Consider the following 16,906-nt stretch of genomic DNA (forward strand, 5'->3'; position numbering starts at 1 on the left):
AGGAACTGGTTTTATGTGCAATTATTTTGTTGTTGTTTTTGTTGTTGTTGACAATAGACTGACATTTTAGATGTGAATATAATAGAGAAAGTTGGTTGATGGAATTTCTGATCTGGTTTCTTACAACTCTGAGCCAAGATATGATCCAAGGCTGTCTAATCTACTGCCAGCGAGCAAAATGGTAATATTTACTAATGCATAATTTTTATCTGTTCTGACTGCAGTGTTTATTTAAGTGATTAAGCTTTATTTGAGTTTCTCAGAAAAAGACTTTATCAGGACCAGATTGTGTGTCTGCCTGCTTGGAATATAAACATCCTGAAAGCCTAGTTATGTGTGTCTATGCATGTGTTTGTGTGTGTGTGTGTTTAATGGATGTATCAGGGTGCCTCCAGATGGCAGTTTCTCATCTGCCTTGTTCAGAGATGTAGTATACAGCTGGCAGCATGGAAGTTACTCAGGAGTAAGGCTACCTCTTCCCATCTCATAATGCTGTTGATTTCGCAGTAACCCCAGCCCCTCATACACATGCAGACTTACGGTGTGCATGTTTCTACCACAGTGATATCTTCATAGGATCATAGAATCATAGGCCCGTTACAGACCGCCCAAAAGGGGCGGTCTTGGGCCGCTGCTGGTTGCAGCGCGGAGGAGTCGCAGCAGCCAAACCGCGTGACTCCTCCGCGCTGCAAAAAAGGAGCGCGGAAATCGCGCTCCTTCTGGCGACCCAGAAGAGACGTCGCAAGTGCCAAAGTGCGCACTCGCGACGTCTCTTCCGGGTTGAGACGTGCGTACGCAGAGCGTCCGCTACATCAAGATGGTGGTGCTCATCTGTATAGGGCGCCGCCATTTTGACGTATCGATTACGCGCGAGGGGCAAGGCGCATCCGGAAGCGCCGCCCCTCGCGCGTAATCGCAGCGTGACGACGGCGCCTCTTGGGCCCGTCTGTAACGCGCCATAGAGTTGTAGATCAGTTTCATGTAGATCAGTGTTTCCCAAATGTTAGTTCTGCAGGTGTTTTGGACTTCAGCTGCCAGAAGCCATATCCACTTTGGTCAGTATTATTATTTATTATTAACCTTTATTTATAAAGCACTGTAAATTTACACAGCGCTGTACATACATTTTTTAGTCAGACGGTTTCCTGCCCTCAGGCTTACAATCTAAAAGACACGACACAAAAGGAGAAGGGAGTGGTGGTGGGGAATAGGATCAGGTTCAGCAGATCTTCTCCACCTCCGAGGCCTGGACCAAGGCAGATGGACTGGAGAAAGGGCTTGGCTTCTAATCAGTAATCAGGAATTCTGGAAGCTGAAGTCCAAAACATCTGGAGGACCAAAGTTTGGGAATCACTGATGTAGATGATGCATGGGGGGCAAAACAGAGCCCTGAGGCCAGTGGCCTGGACATTGAACAGGAGCCCCCAGCACCACACTCTGATAGCATCCCTCCAAGAAAGACCATCTCAGGGAATCAGCCCAGAAGGATGCCATGGTTGATGGTATCAAAAGTCAGTGAGAGGTACAGCAGAATTAACAGAGACCCACTCCCCATGTCCAGTTCCCTGGACAGGGTGCGCCTTATTCAAATGAATGGGGCTTCATCATGCATGGGATTTGGCTTGATGGATCGTAGGATGCGTGCATCATTTAAACAGCATACCCCCATAAAGGTCTTAGGCCTGTTCCAGACTGCCAAAATAAAGCTGCTTGGGGTCTCTTTGGAGGTATGCTGTTTAAATGATGCATGCATCCGAAGAATCCGGAAGCTGCACCAAAGCTGCCCTCCAGTGCTTAGGAATGGAGTGTGACTTTGGCGCAACCTCCGGACTCTTAGGACCCATGCGTCATTTAAACAGCATACCTCCAAAGAGACCCAAAGCAGCTTTATTTTGGCAGTCTGTAACAGGTTGTCCCTGTGCAAACAGCTCAGTCCAGCTTTATCTTATCTCAGCATGCTGTAAAAAGGCTTGTCGGCCCATGTGCCTTTTACTGCCAAAATAAAATAAATCAAATCAACTCTCACATTGATAACAGGCACTTTTCTAACTCAGACTAATTGCTTGGCTAATTGATGTTTTTTGAACTTTCTCCATTTCATTGAGCGATTAGGTACAAAAGCTAACAGTTGACATCTGTAGGTGCTTAACTGCTGCCTGTAATTACTGTTAATGTTAAATAATTGTTAGTTAATTGAAGTGGCAACTGAATAGAATCCAGACTGAGCAGAGGAGGGGGCAAAAAGCGGCAAGATCTATGAGCCGAGGTCTAGTTCAATAAACATATATCTCCATTTGCCATAGAGAAAACATGCCCCCCCCGAAAGGGGGCAATAATAATAATAATAATAATAATAATAATAATAATAATAATAGATTGATTTATATTCTACTTTTTCCTCGCGGATTCAAAGCGGATTACAAAAGAAAGGTATCAAATACAACTGACACTCCTTCCGCTCTGCATCTCCGAAATGGATGAGAGTTTGGTGACAGCCACAGTCTTGCTTGCTCCCAGAGGGAATTGCTTGAAGAACAACTAAGGCTATCATACTGGAATGACAGTCTGGAAAACAGTGTCTCCGTTACTCTACACAACGCACCAGGGAACCTGAGTAGATGTAGGACAGGGTGCCGGCATCTCCGTGTGTGACTGAAACAGATGTCGAGTTGGGGAATTGAGGGAAAGTTGTTATAAATTTCTTAGGGTTTCTTTTAAAACGAACCTATAAGAAAAGTACAATAAACCAACCATACAACTTTATTCCATTGCTCCGGGTCCTAGTTTCTGCTGCTCCAGAGACTAGGACCTGGAGCAATGGATGCAAGCTGCAGGAAAAGAGATTCCACCTCAACATTAGGAGGAACTTCCTGAGAGTAAGGGCTGTCCGACAGTGGAACAGACTCCCTTTGAGTATAGTGGAGTCTCCCTCCTTGGAGGTCTTTAAACGGAGGCTGGATGGCCATCTATCAGGGATCCTTTGATTGAGAGTTCCTGCATGGCAGAATGGGGTTGGACTGGATGGCCCTTGCGGTCTCTTCCAGCTCTATGATTCTATGATTGCAAATTCTTTATAGACTACCACTACCAAACAAACCTGGAGCTTCCGTAGATTTTGTATCTTCCTCCGTCCGTTTTGCAACTTAGATTAAGTTTTTTCAGCTTTATTAACTTGCATTAATTCCATTTCTCTTTTCCAATACTCCGTTAGTAATTCCCATTCCTCTTGGGTCGTGTCATTAGTCTCTTCTGTTAGGTTTCTAGAAATTCTGTCTACATTTCTCAGTTCTAATACATATTTCAGCCCTTCCCCTAAAGTTGGCATCTGTGTGGACTTCCAGCGTTTTGCAAACACTGTCCTCTGTAATGATTTTCATTATTGGAAAACGATGCCTTAAGGAATTCCTGCCAGAGGACCTTTTCTCTGGCTGCTTCTGCCTTCGGAGGAGAAGACAGCTATTCTTTCCAGGTTCATCTCCAGGTGGGTTTGAGGAATATGAGGCCGTTGTTATAGCCCAGACCCCAGGGATGTAGCTAGCATTTTAGGAAGGGGGGGGGGGTGTCCAACCATTATAATGGGGCTTGGGTGCGGTGGCGCAGCAGCACACACCATTCATTTTTCTAATGGAAGGGGGGGGTGGGTCTGGACCCCAAGAACCCCCCCCCCTTGGCTACGTCCCTACAGACCCTGTCTGCTTTACTTCCAATGATAAAACAGTTGGAACTGATGGGAGAGTTGCAATTGAGAGGCTATGCCAGTTTCCCTTCCCCGAAGGCACTGGATCTGCTGAGACGTCCTTAAGGAATACAGAGGTCTAAATCTTAATTTTAATTATTCCTCTATCCATATAGTTCATAGGCCATCCTTTATACGAAGTTGTCTGGGACAGTTAGAGAAGTTGAAATTACCGTATCTACTCGATTATAAGTCGACCTCATAGGTTCGCCATCACTGCCCCAGGGGATAGTTACATATGTATGCATGTATACACACACACATGCACACATATGAGTTAAAGTACTGTACTTACTTTAAGTCGAGGGCAGGTTTTGAGGCCAAAATTATGGATTTTGATATGACCTGTGGATAAGTTGAGGGTAAAACCTAGCAGCATGTAATGAAGGATGAAAAGGACGAAGCAAAGGAAAACAATACCAAAAAACCTACAGCCATAACTATTTGTGCTCGTACTAAAGGCTGGAGGAATGAGAGTATAGAAAGGGGTCAGTGCTTCCAGGGGAAATGAAACTTTTGCAGTGATGGTGAACCTTTTACAGACCGAGTGCCCAAACTGCAACCCAGACCCCACTTATTTATTGCAAAGTGCCACGTCCCTCTGGCTTTCTAGTAAGAAACTCTGGAAAACTCTGTGCTAGAGCGGCAGCATGTGTGCCAACAGAGAGGGCTCTGAATGCCGCCTCTGGCATGCGTGCCATAGGCAGAAACGTAGCCAAGGGGGGGTTCTTGGGGTCTGGACCCCACCCTTCCGTTAGATAAAATGAATGGTGCGTGCTGCCGCGCCTCCGCACCCAAGCCCCATTATAATGGTGGCACTTAGTCTGGACCCCCCCATGCCCCTTCCCAAAATCTTGGCTACGTCCCTGCCATAGGTTTGCTATCACTACCCCAGGGGATAGTCACATATGCATGCATGTATACACACACACTTATGAGTTAAAGTACTGTACTTACATAGACCCGTGGATAAGTCAACTAAAGTTTTTGAGAGCCAATTTTTAACCTAAATTTCTAGACTTATACATGAGAATATACAGTACGTTAAAAAAACAACATGAAACCAATACAGTACTATAAAAACATGCATGATTTGAAAAGGAGAACAAATGTCTCTTGCTGGTGCTTAGCATTTACAGTTGGCCCTCCACATTTGCAGCTTTGACTTTTGCAGATTTGATGGTTTGTGGTTTTGATTAATCTGTTCTCTCTAGGAATCTCTAGGTCTTCCAGCACAACTCTTGTCAGAAGCTGACCATAGAGCTAAGCTGGAGAACCTAGATGTTCCTAGAGAAAACACTTCTCTAGACATTTGTAGGCCCTCCAGCGTGATTCTATGGTCAGCAGTGTCTAGCTGTTTATGGGAACGTACATGAGCAGTTGCCACAGTGTGGACTCCAGGACCATTATGCAGCATAAGTATTTTGATGGAATATAATACATTAGGATGCCATCCATTGTTTGCATTATTGGGATTAGCATCTTGAACTATCTGTGATTGCTCATTTTTGCTGTTTGTATGAGCTGGTCATTCATTCATTACGCAGCAACTCAGCAAATCTTGGGGCCGCTCAGTAGTTAAATGGGATGTTTCCTGGGAAACTCTATGAACTACACCTTGAATCCTATAGTAAACAGTCAGGATAGAAGCAAAGTACAGAGTGGCCTCTTGGTATCTGGTGGGATTTGGTTCCAGGATCCCCCCCCCCCAATGGATACCAAAACCCTTGGACCCTCAAGTCCCTTAAATGCAATGATATAGTAAAATGGTTTCCCTTATATAAAATGGTAAATTTGAGGTTTGCTTTGTGGAATGTATGTAGGATTTTTAATATTTTCAAGCCATGGATAGTGGAATCAGTTAGTTCTTTGATGGTGTTTTGCTTGGCTTCATCCTTTAGATCCTGTGCTATATGCCCCTGAGTTTTTCCCTTGACTTATCCATGGGTCATATCACAATTTCGCCCCCAAAACTTGCCATCGATTTCTATTTATACATGAGGTCGGCTTTAATATATGGGAATCAGAATTGAGTCTACAGTAATACATCAGGTGGGTTCATTGTGTGATACAGAACAATTGTGGTGCCAAGGGCTTCAGATGCTGGCCAAACGTCAGGAATAAACTCATGTTTTCTGGGGACTTAACGTCAGATGGTTATCTAGCCTGATGGTGACTTTTGTCTCTTTGTGTGTATATTTTGGGTAGCCCCTTCCCCCCAAATGTCCCAGTTCAGGAGCTTAATGAATCCAAATCCTGGACAAACAAAGGAGCTGCGGAGAACTAACCAGCCCTGACTGACTGATTAAGAAGACAGGATTAAATTGCTGACAGTTGGAACCTGCAACAAAGAGTTGTGACGGTGGAGTGTTTCTCTCCAGCCGTGCCCCTTTCCAGGCTTTACCAACCCATTGCCCTTCTGCTTCTGTGATTCTTCTCCCCCATTCTTCCACCACATGCCTCGGTTTTCCATTGTTCTTTAATCTACGATGTACAAACAAATCCATGATGGATCTGTTTTACTCCACCATAGTGGTGGGGATTTAATTTTAATCCAAAGGCAACATCCTTTGGGGTTTATAAACAAAGCCGTTGCGGTCTCTTCTGACTGGGTTAAATCTTGAAGGGGGTGAAAAGGGGAGCTTTCTCCCTCCAATTCAAGTGATAAACTGACAGCGGACCCCCAGGGCAGGATTAATCACCTTGGAGACTGTACTCTAAAAGGGAAAACGGAGACTTTGGGGACCCCCTTCTTGAAAAACAGCACAAAGATATCTGTCCCAATATAGCTCCCCTTAATAGGGTTTTAATGGGATTGAAAAGACTGGATTTTAACGTTTTGAAAGGGGACTCGGTCTGCCCTTCTGTGATCACGCATGGCAGCACTGCATATCAGAGATACGGTCATGAATTGCAAATCGGGCTTCCGGATCTCTTGTGGTTTAGGCCTTGGCATTCCCAAGGGTAGGGCCCTGTGCATCATAAGAGAAGAGTGAGCTGCGCATGGACTGAGAGGCCGAGAGATTGGCATTGGCCCCGGGCCAGAGGTATGCTGCCTTGCATAAGCAAATTCAGAAGCAAATCCCATAGCGTTCAGGGTACACGCCCTGCTAAATCCGTTTAGAGTCGTTGCCTTCCTCTTGTCCTTCAGGGCTTTCCACTGGGTATATATCTCATTTGTGCGCCAGCCATCCTTCATCTGCTTGTTATGGTTCCTATTTTCTACAGCTTGTCCCTGGGTGGGTCATTTTCTCAATGTTGTCCTTATTTAATTTCTATGGGTGGGTGTTGCGTTAGCTTTCCTTAAGTGGGAGTTGCTGGAGTTGACACTATTCGGAGTATAGCTCCTTCTTCGGAGTCCCTAGAGCAGTGGCCCTCAACCTTCCTAATGCCACGGCCCTTTAATACAGTTCCACATTTTGTGGTGACCCCCCAACCATACAATTATTTTCATTGCTACCATCCGAAATATGTGTTTTATGATGGTCTTAGGCAACCCCCGTGAAAGGGTCATTCGACCCCCAAAGGGGTCCCGACCCACAGGTTGGAACCACTGCCCTAGAGGATAGATTAGTGAGGCGTTTCCGCATACATGTCTGAATCTTTGCACAAGGACATCAAGTCAGGATTTGGGGAGGGGGGGACTGGTTTTAAAATAACAACCACCAAAACCAGGATGTTTTGTTAATTAAAATGCATTTTTAAAGAACTATTTCTTACACTGAAGTTTTAGTTAGAAATAGTGAATCCTGTTTATTATATTAATACAGTGAAACATTATTTTACGTATTGGAAAGCTCAATCTATCATGTTTTAATGCTTTCTAACATTAACAAGCCAAAGTTATTAGGCTTTGATACGATATACATCTTTCAGGAAATCTGAATATCTGTAGACTATACGTAACCTTTAAAGCCCTACATGGCTTAGGTCCAGCTTACTTAAAGGAACGTCTCCTTCCCATACATTACACTTCGCACGCTCAGCAGCAAACAACAACAAAACCCACAAAAGAGTGTTACCTTTATTGGCCAACCAAAATGCACCTAGAAAAGGGTCCTCGGTTACTGTAATAAATCAACCCACCAAGTTGGCCATTGTCTCCTCTCTGCAGAAAGGCTTCCTATACAGGCTGTAACTTTTCCTGGACCATGATAGGTGCATTACAGACTGCTGAGAAGCGGCGGTCTGCTTCCGCCGCCGGTTGCAGCGTCCGGGAACTTGCGGCCCGGAAGAGATGCCGCGAGGCGCTAGTCGCGCACTTGCGGCGTCACTTGCGCTGCACGACGTGCGGACGCACAGCGTCCGCTACGTCAAAATGGCGGCAGCCGTGTGAAATGGGCACCGCCGTTTGTTACAGACTCTGTCTGTAATAGGAGTAGGGGTGTCTAGAAGAGACGCCACTTTTTCAAACTGGGACGTCCTGAGGACGTCCGAAATGGCGGTCTGTAACCCGCCATAGTCTTTCTTGGTTCTGAACTTCCCTAACACTTGTTTTTAGTTCTAAGTCTCACTCATGGGCTCCCACTGAATTTGGTCTTGCATATGTTGCATAATATTGTAGCTTATTTTGCATTTTATACAATTTGAAGTGGCTTTTTTCTGAATTTCCTTCTTCTTTGCGGCCTTTTAAAGTCACAGACAATTTTTTGGTTCATTCTACAGCTGTAGAACTGACTATCACTTTGAACCTGTGGTCTGTTCCCATATATTTTCTCCCCTCTTCCTCCCCTTTTCCTTGGAATGAAGCTGTTTCAGAACATGTAAATACACCATCTTTGAAGGCTATCTTTTGTGACATTTTCTGCTATATCATGTGTGGTTTTTTCTTTCTTTCTGTGATTATAATGCTTGGAATTAGCTCCCGTGTTTTGTTTTTCTCTTGAAGGTACCACCTTTTGATTTAATGATACACCTTGGTTATAGACATATGGAGACAACCCTCCTGCGGTTCAGAAACCAGCTATTTAAGATACACATCTGTCTTGAACTAGGAGGCTTATGGCCTTCCTCCCAGTCTTTTCCCCCATCAGTATCACACAAATTTGAAAGCTTAAATCCAAACTGTCTATTCTAAATGACAGCTGAACAAATTCAAGAACGAAACAACATAGGAGTATTATATTCTTAAACGGATTTGCACCATGGGGAACCAGATTTTTCTAGAGCAGGATTTGGATGGAGGATGAAAACCTTGTTATTTTATTACCATAATTGATGGGGGCAAGTTTGAATGTTTGCATTGCAGGAAAGGCTCTCAGTATGTCAGCAAGTAAAGCGCATAGCTGTTGTCCTCATGAAGCATTTTCAGCACACTTGGAATTTGTAATCTCATTTTCCATCCTGGAGAAGCAAGGCATCTGAGTGTTGCACTGTGGATGAGCTAATTATAAACCTAGGCCTGTTCCAGACTGCCAAAATAAAGCTGCTTGGGGTCACTTTGGAGGTATGCTGTTTAAATGATGCATGGGTCCTAAGAATCCAGAAGCTGCACCAAAGCTGCACTCCGGTGCTTAGGAATGGAGTGTGGCTTTGGCACGACCTCCGGACTCTTAGGACCCATGCATCATTTCAATAGCATACCTCCAAAGAGACCCAAAGCAGCTTTATTTTGGCAGTCTTTAACAGGCCCTAGTGTTAATCTCTTTCATAAAATCACCATTCTCAGATGGGGGAAATGGGAATCTCATGGGATCAGTCAAAAAACACATGTTTCACGTCTGAAAGGGCTGATGTTCAGTTCTGGGAATGAACAGTCCAAAGATGTGGCAGAGCTGGGAAAGTCATGGTGAGCCACTCTCAGTTGGCACAGTAGATCAATGACTGAGTAAGACAAGTGGCTTGGCTGTCCTTTTCAGATGTTCCAAAAGGCAGAAATGAAGCTGTCCTGGAGGAATGACACTAGGCAACAGGCTACCTCCCTCCCTTAACCAAAACGCTCATAGAGCAGGCCTCCATGATGTGGTGTCCTCCAAATGTTTTGAGTACAATTTCCATCAGCCCCAACCAGCATGGCTAGTGGTTGGAGTGATGGGAATTGTAGTGCACAGCATCCAGGATGCTGTGTTAGAAATGGTGCAGAGGTCTATCATTTGCAGTGCGCCCTTCTTTTACGTGGGGGATCCGTTCCGGACCACCACCACCACCACCCCGCGTTAAAAAAATGTGTATGCTCAAGCCCCATTACAAGTAATTGGGCTCGTCCTTGCGGCGGGGTGGCGGCGTGCGTGTGCTACAGGTGCATGCACCATTGTTTGTTCTGGCGTGTGCCGGTGATGCTGAAAGCAGTGTATAATGCGCCTGTGTATGACGTGGGCGCACTGTACTTCCAAATGCACAAGAGCTCTGCCTGGTCAGAGTTTTCTTCTTGTTCCCTTTGCCTGAGGCTCACATATGAGAGAGGGCTTTCCCCTGCATTATTTCCCTGAACACTCCCATCCAAGCTGCCATCTAATTCCTCTTCAATCGTGTTTTTCAAAGGGTGTAATGTGGAGTCCTGAGCGGTTTTGATCCTTTTGTATTATCGTGATAAATATAATGGCTTCATTGTTTAATTTCTTTTAGTGATGTTTGTCAGCTACCTGGACGTTTTTCCTTTTGCCTTTAGCAGGAAGATGGAATAAAAATAAATACAAATGAAGACACTATCTTTCCAACTTGCAGTCAAAGAGTAACATTTGGTTTCTCAGAACTCAGGGCCAGGCTCTTTCCCTTTAGTTGTCAGGGCAAGGTGAAAAATCTCAGGGAGAGTTCTGCCTTGAAAATTGGGTATGCATGTATTTCCCTCATTTGCCAGACTTGGGCCTGTTCCAGACTGCCAAAATAAAGCTGCTTTGGGTCTCTTTGGAGGTATGCTATTTAAGTGACGCATGGGTCCTAAGAGTCCGGAGGTTGCGCCAAAGCCACACTCCATTCCTAAGCACTGGAGGGCTGCTTTGGTGCAGCTTCCGGACTCTTAGGACGCATTCATCATTTAAACAGCTTACCTCCAAAGAGACCCAAAGCAGCTTTATTTTGGCAGTCTGGAACAGGCCTTGGATTTTTTGTTTTTTTAATTACAACTGTGGTTGATGGTTGCTGTCTCATACTCAGAGACATCACCAAGGAGGTTGTTCCTAGGTCTCAGGGTTTGACTTTGAAACCTCAGGGTTTTAAGATAGCTCAGAGGTACAGAACACACTTTCATGGAGAAGCTTCCTAGCTCAAACCAACAAAGCTCCAGTTAGGAGCATCAGGTAGGACATGGAACCATAGTAGCCACTGAGATTTGGCCTAGTTCCTCCTCTGAACCCAGGTAGCTTTGGGAAGTCTTGGTCATTCCTTCACAACACCCATCCCAACCATCTCACAAAATGCAAAGGTAAATCATTAGCGAAGAAAAGCTGAGCTCAGAAAAGGGATTTTCTAGCACAAGAGCCAGCAATTGGAGCCTTCCAGCGGTTTTTAGCCTGCAGCTCACATGAGTCCTAGGAAGCATATCCAGTTGTGAAGAAAAACCAATGTAGAGGGGCCATTATTGCCTACTGCTAGTAGAAGGAGCTGTGCTGTGTTTTGCCTTTGGACCTCAATGTGCAAACTCAGGAGTAGAAACCCAACTTCATAGTAGTGGCAATACATAAGAGGTCTCTCTCTCTCTCTCTGGCTTTGTTTCGTGAACGAAGATTCAGGAAGGACGCTTCCCACGCTTTCTACAAGCGCGTTGGTGACTAAAAAGGCCAATCCGGGACAAACAGGTCCGGTTGCAGAATGCACAGCGGAAAGTCTCCTTGGGTGATGTTTCCGGGTTGCGGTTCTTTCTGCGTTGTCGTTTCTCTTTGAGACTCGTTCGCCGTGAGCTTTCGAAAAAGGCTGCAGCATCGTGGATAGTGCGTCTCCATGCCTCCCGATGCGAGGCCAGGGCGGACCATTGTTTAAATACACATTTTTGTTTCCTGACTTGGGGACTCGTGTTGAAGCCAGTTCAGCTGTTTTTAATAAAACACGATCTGTTGTTGAGGAATGCCTGGAGCTGCCAGCCAGCTCCCCCTTCCTTACTAAGGTTTTCTGTAATACGAGGCTGCTGATCCATACAGAGGCCTGGAAAAGGAGAGTGAGCTCCAGCAGAGGTAGCCGCAGCCTTCCTGACCGTAATGAATGTTTACCCAAAATGACAGGTATAAAGTGGAATCTCCATGAGATCCGCCAGCCCCCTGTCATCTCTCCACCTCCGCATTTATAAAGCTAATTTGACTAAAACAAACATGGAGCTTTCCCTCAATTTGTCTTCGTGGATCTTGGCAACAAGAAGAGTCGGGAGCCTTGGCGGCGTCTGCTGCGTTTCAGATTACAGCAGTGTAGCTAGAGTTTTCTTTTCTTTCTCTAAGGGAGGACCCGAAGGAAGGAGGAGTATGGCTAGTTATGAGAACCTTTTGCTCCATCAGGGATGTAGCCAAGGGGGGGTTCTTGGGGTCAGGACCCCCCCTTCCATTAGAAAAATGAATGGTGTGTGCTGCTGCACCGCCGCACCCAAGCCCCATTATAATGGTGGCACTTAGTCTGGACCCCCCCCCCTTCCTAAAATCCTAGCTACGTCCCTGGCTCCATCGCTGTTTGCTAGCAGATTTGGTCTTGAAGTGTGAGCGTTTTGCCTTGGAGAGTGTATTGCGTGAAGGGTTGCCAGTTACATACCATGAAAGAAACAGGACAAATATGAACATTTAGGCCTGTCACAGACTGCCAAAATAAAGCTGCTTCGAGTCTCTTTGGATGTATGCTATTTAAATGATGCATGCATCCTAAGAGTCCAGAGGTCGCTCCAAAGACACACTCCATTCCTAAGCACTGGCGGGCAGCTTTGGTGCAGGTTCTGGATTCTTAGGATGCATGCATCATTTAAACAGCATACCTCCAAAGAGACCCCAAGCAGCTTTATTTTGGCAGTCTGTAACAGGCCTTTGAAACAACAACTACAGTTAAAGTAAACATGCATTATATCCAGTGCAGTGGGTAACAGTGTGAACAGGCGTCCTGTGTTTCAGTGCCCTCTGTTGTTCAAGTACTATCCAGATGCTCATTGTCAATGAATATATTCAAGCTCCTGTGCCCTCCTTGTTCCTCCATGTGTGTGTTTGTCTTCAAGTCACTTGCTGATATATGACTTTCATAGGGGTTTTTTGGGCAAAGAAAGCTCAGATTTATGCCAGTTCCTTCCTCTGAAATATATGGGTATTCATTGCATCTTGATCTTTAGGTCATATGTGGAATAGCACTTCAGAAAAGGATATCCTCAACCAGAACATTGTCCTCTGCCAGCTCATGTCAAGTTTGGACTCTGTGATAGCCTTTGGTGTGCTTCAAGACAAAGGAGAAACATACTTTGACTCGGCGTTATCTTATTTTGAAGACGATTGCTTCTTTGTGTGCTTTTTTTCGTGGCTGTCAATCGTTTATTTTCTGCGTTCTTTTGCAGAAAGTTTAAAACGGTGGCTCCAAAATAGCATCCGCTCAGAAAGCCAAGTACCTATTAGAACTTAAAGGTAAAATAGACCACACCTTTTCTCGCTAGAACAGGGCTGTGGCAACCACACACTACAGCCCTGATCCATCACTTTGCCAGCCCTAAAAAGAATGGCAGAATGCAGCTCCTTTTAGCACTGGCCAAAAGGTGTCCTTGCTGCAGTGGTGGCTTCTTTTCGGCACTCCTTTGATGCAACGTGTCTAAACGCTGCACCAACGGAGCACCATAACACCCCTTGCCATGCAGTTGGGCATGCAGCATGGCGCCGACACGATGCCAGCATCGGGGCACATGGGGTCAAAACACGCCGCCTCCCATGCCAGCACTTCAAGCCGGTCTGTTTAGCCCCATAATCTATTAGAACTGAAGCAAAATAGATCCAACCCAGAACAAGATAATGGTTTCTATATACTGGTGTCTGCGGGAATACGTATGTTGGCAAAGTAGATATATCTGGGTAAGCCAAGGTTCCTGATCACGGGAGATTTCCAAGTGTGCTCCTTCATGCTCCACTTGTTTATTCCTGACTGGCAGTTACTCTCTGGGCTCTTTCCCATCATGATTCTCGATGGAGATTTGCCTCTTTGGACTTTCTCCATGAAAAGTATGTGTTATACCTTTGAGCTTTGAACTTATACAAATATAGGATGGGGGACAACTGGCTTGACAACCATACATTGCTGTGTAGTGGTGTTTTATAATGGCTACATGAACCACCTTGTATACTTGGAAGCTTTGGAAATGCAGGAAGAATCCGGAAGCTGCACCAAAGCTGCCCTCCAGTGCTTAGGAACGGAGTGTGGCTTTGGCGCGACCTCCGGACTCTTAGGACCCATGCATCATTTAAATAGCATACCGCCAGATACCCGAAGCAGCTTTATTTTGGCAGTCTGGAACAGGCCTTAGAATCCCATTTTGGGAGAAAAGAGGGATATAAATCCAATAGACAGACAGATAAAAATTTAGTGCCAGAGGTAGAAGTAATTCAGAAAGAAAAAAAGATAGGTTTTTGCATGCACCAAAAAAAGAAAGAAGAGCAATTAAAACTTTATATTCAGAATTAACAGTGTGCATGTGGGAAATAAAACCACCAGGTCACAAAAGCCTCGTCTCAGTAAATAAAAACATGTTGCATGTTCTAGAGGTCACTTGAAAACCATACAGCCGTGCTTCCAAAATATATCCAGGGAATCTTTTTTCTTCCATTAGCCACCATATTTCTTACAGTTTCCATTTTGGTGACTAAATGTATTGATAATGTGCTTTTTCTTTTTCCATATTGGGAGAGGGGAGTCCTCTTTTCTATCTGTTTTCCTGTCCAAACATGCTCAGCAAGGTATTCTGGAAGCAATTGCTGCTTATCTTGCCTATTGCAGGTTGGGCACACATGGCTAAAGTAGGATCGACTAGAGCGTCCCCAATCCTTTTGGGGCTACTGCCCCTTTCCTCTTAGGCAAAAATCCTAGCCCTCCCCCCTCCATACATATTTCTTGATATCATATGTTACCCAAATTCTATGGTGAACTCGCCAGGGGTCAAGAGCGTAAGAGGGGTGCCCCAAAGAAGAGATACAAGGACTCCCTGAAACAACATCTCAAGCTTGGCCAAATTGATCACCAACAATGGTCCGCCCTGGCCTCGCATCGGGAGGCATGGAGACGCACTATCCACGATGCTGCAGCCTTTTTCGAAAGCTCACAGCGAACGAGTCTCGAAGAGAAACAACAACGCAGAAAGAACCGCAACCTGGAAACATCACCCAAGGAGACTTTCCGCTGTGCTTTCTGCAACCGGACCTGTTTGTCCCGGCCTTTTTAGTCACCAAAGCACTTGTACAAAGCGCGGGATGAGTCCTTCCTGAATCTTTGTTCGTGAAGCAAAGCCAGAGAGATGTTACCCAAATGCATGGGTCCCTGGAGAGCACCCACAATTAATATTCAAATAGGGAATTTAATTAGCTCAAATGAAACCGGGCAACTCAAAGTGGGGATTAAGCCTGTATATACCAAAACGGAACTCCTGAGTGCAAGTTCAAACATATTTTTATTTATGAATCCAAGGGAATCGCCATTCATGCAAAGACATTTTGTCACACATACACACCCAAGAACTAACAGTATATAATGTGATAAGTGACAGTAACTTAAAGGGTTTCAGAGGGTGATACTATACTGATTCCAGATGTAGAGCTCCAGTTGTGGGGACACTGTGATGTGGAAGCTGCTAGCAATGCTGAGAAGTCAAGCAAGATACTGGCAGAGGAGTTTATCACATGGGAGGAATTTCTCTTAATTTCGAATGAAAAGAAAGTGGGGCCGGAACGCATTCAGGTGAATTCACTAGTTTGGCGAATTTACCTGAATTCGAATTGCGTTCAAACGGACTTTCCATTGCCCGAAAATAGCTTCCCGTTGCCCAAAATTGCGTGTGATCTCCTCTCATGCAATAACGTGAAACCCCTTGATTGCGTTTGGACTGCCTTCCCATGGCCTGAAATTGCATGTGGTAGTCTATCACGCAATAACGTGAAACCCCATGAGTGCATTCGGATTGCCGTTGGATTATACCTCCAATTTTCCTTGTCTGATAAGCTCCAGAGTGTCTGTCTGACCTCAAGCGAGACCAAGTTGTTAATGCTTATAGTGCAAAACCTCTCTTGGGGCAGGATTCGGGAGCTGAGAGGATTTTCCAGGAGGGAAGAATGGGAAGGGAATTTGTGAAGGCCCAGTTAAATCAGTGTAAATGCCCTTGGACTATCACTCCCATAGGGAAGTATTCTTGGATTTTTGTTATCTTGGAAACACAAGGTCTATCATCTGCCATTCCTGCTATCAGTGAAAGGATTATACAGATCCTGATGTTGATCTATCTATCCTCTGGTATGTGCGCTGGTGGTGCAGTGATTAAATGCCTGTACAGCAGCCACTCACTCAAAACCATAAGCTTGTGAGTTCAGTCCCAGCTAAGGGGGCTCAGGCTTGACTCAGGCTTGCATCCTTCTGAGGTCACTAAAATGAGTACCCAGATTGTTGGGAGCAATTCACTTATACTTTGTAAACCACTTAGACACTGTTAGTTCACTATGAAGTGGTATATAAATGAAGCTGTTTGTCTGTTTGGGCTTCCTTCATGCTGAGCCTTCTGGATCTCCTTATGTGGTAAGGCTAGTTTCCCGCACTGGACATGCCCTCTTGACTACATGCCTCAAACAACCCTTTTGATATAATAATAATAATAAATAAATAAATAAATAAATAAATAAATAAATCTTATTTATATACCTACTGGCTTTCCAACAGATCAAGGTGGTTTACGAAAATGCATAAACAATTACACGAACAACTTCATAACACATAAACAACTATGAATTCTTCTCCTTAGCTAGAATGGATCTTTATAGTAAGTCCCCCAGGTGCCATTTTGTATGCCCCGGGTGTAAGCATTTTTCTTCGACTGGTTATGATAGCCGTATATTACTTTCGATATGTGAGGCAGCATGAACACAAGTTGCTGAAAAATGGGGTATATCAATTGCTGGTTGTCTGTTTGGTGGGTTCTCATTGGAGCATCTGTTTGTCTGTGCTGTGACCTGGATGCTGGACTAGGGAAGCCTTTCTTATGATTTAGTAGGACTCTTCTTAAGCTAAGGACTAGGGCACTGGTCCACAAATTAG

General features: G+C 44.8%; 1 protein-coding gene across 11 annotated transcripts in view; it reads left to right on the forward strand.

Moving 5' to 3' along the window:
- The window catches only part of AUTS2 (activator of transcription and developmental regulator AUTS2), a 608,784-nt gene that overhangs the window by 547,991 nt on the left and 43,887 nt on the right, over positions 1-16,906 (forward strand). The gene's annotated exons all lie outside the window — the stretch shown is intronic.

The sequence above is a fragment of the Sceloporus occidentalis genome, unplaced genomic scaffold (genome assembly GCF_023333645.1).
Source record: "Sceloporus occidentalis isolate IW3139 unplaced genomic scaffold, rSceOcc1.0.p SCAF_64, whole genome shotgun sequence".
Lineage (NCBI taxonomy): Eukaryota > Metazoa > Chordata > Lepidosauria > Squamata > Phrynosomatidae > Sceloporus > Sceloporus occidentalis.